Source organism: Lygodium microphyllum, chromosome 3, assembly GCF_053477565.2.
Source record: "Lygodium microphyllum isolate KBCC chromosome 3, Lygodium_microphyllum_v1.1.10, whole genome shotgun sequence".
NCBI lineage: Eukaryota > Viridiplantae > Streptophyta > Polypodiopsida > Schizaeales > Lygodiaceae > Lygodium > Lygodium microphyllum.
In genome coordinates this window covers 134,349,009-134,350,344 of record NC_141137.1, presented here as the reverse complement: position 1 = coordinate 134,350,344, position 1,336 = coordinate 134,349,009, and the positions used below count along the sequence as shown (strand labels likewise).

The following is a 1,336-nucleotide window of genomic DNA, read 5'->3' as shown; positions in this document are numbered from 1 at the left end:
TGGATCAATTTAAAAAAGAAACATTATACCTGTAATTTCTTTCACAAAGATCCCTAGATATGTTGAACAAGAAGTTGACTTATAGCAAGACCATTGTTCCTTCACTGACAAATTCATGTAGTACAAAAACAAAAGAAATATTGGGTCAACACATACATATAACTTATATAGGCTTTGTCCAAATGCGTTGAAATTTAACCATGGAACAGTAGTAAAAAATGGCAATATACCTGTGGCTTTCTCTGCAAAAAATCCCAAAGATATTGTAGAAGTTGAGTTCTTAATAAATCATTGTTCTTCACCCTCGGAGATTCTTGGAGTAAAAAAACAAAGGAAAGCTCCGTATGCATGTAACTTGTATACATTTTGTCTAAACGAGATAAAATTTAACAGTGGAGCAACAAAAAAACAAGACAATATACCTGTAACTTTGTTTACAAAGAAACCCTAAGATGTTGAAGAAGAAGTTGAGTGTTCAAAATCCCAAAGATGTTGTAGAAGTTGAGTTCTTAATAAATCATTGTTCTTCACCCTCGGAGATTCTTGGAGTAAAAAAACAAAGGAAAGCTCAGTATGCATGTAACTTGTATACATTTTGTCTAAACGAGATAAAATTTAACAGTGGAGCAACAAAAAAACAAGACAATATACCTGTAACTTTGTTTACAGAGAAACCCTAAGATGTTGAAGAAGAAGTTGAGTGTTCAAAATCCCAAAGATGTTGTAGAAGTTGAGTTCTTAATAAATCATTGTTCTTCACCCTCGGAGATTCTTGGAGTAAAAAAACAAAGGAAATCTCAGTATGCATGTAACTTGTATACATTTTGTCTAAACGAGATAAAATTTAACAGTGGAGCAACAAAAAAACAAGACAATATACCTGTAACTTTGTTTACAGAGAAACCCTAAGATGTTGAAGAAGAAGTTGAGTATTCAAAATGTCACTATTATTGACTGTAAGAGACTCCTAGAGCATCAAAACAAAAGAAATTACATGTCAGAGAATGCACATAACTTGCACAGGTTTTCTCCAAACGAGATAAAACTTTACCATAGAACATCTATGGAAGAGAAAAATATACCTGTAGAGTTTTGTGAAGAGAATCTTAGGGCTTTGGTAAAACAAGCTCTGCTCTCATGAAACACATGAATCTCTCTCTGTGCTTGTGCAAATCAAATGAAATTTTACAGGGTTACAGACATGGCAAGAAACAGTGAGGCTGTAAAATTTCGTCAGGAAAGAAGAAGCGGGGAAAGAGATATGACAAATTTGAGTTCCGCCTAAAAAAGAGGGGGAAACTGAAAAGGGGAGAAAAGAAAAGTCAAACATAAAAAA

General features: G+C 33.5%; 1 long non-coding RNA gene across 1 annotated transcript; it reads right to left on the bottom strand.

The window, feature by feature from the left end:
- Nucleotides 1–255: 255 nt before the first annotated feature.
- On the bottom strand, nt 256–756 carry LOC148038927 (uncharacterized). Its single transcript, XR_015690446.1, has 3 exons — nt 652–756; nt 423–542; nt 256–313 (listed from the first exon to the last, which is right to left on the bottom strand). It is a non-coding gene; the product is annotated as an uncharacterized LOC148038927 (long non-coding RNA).
- Nucleotides 757–1,336: the final 580 nt, after the last annotated feature.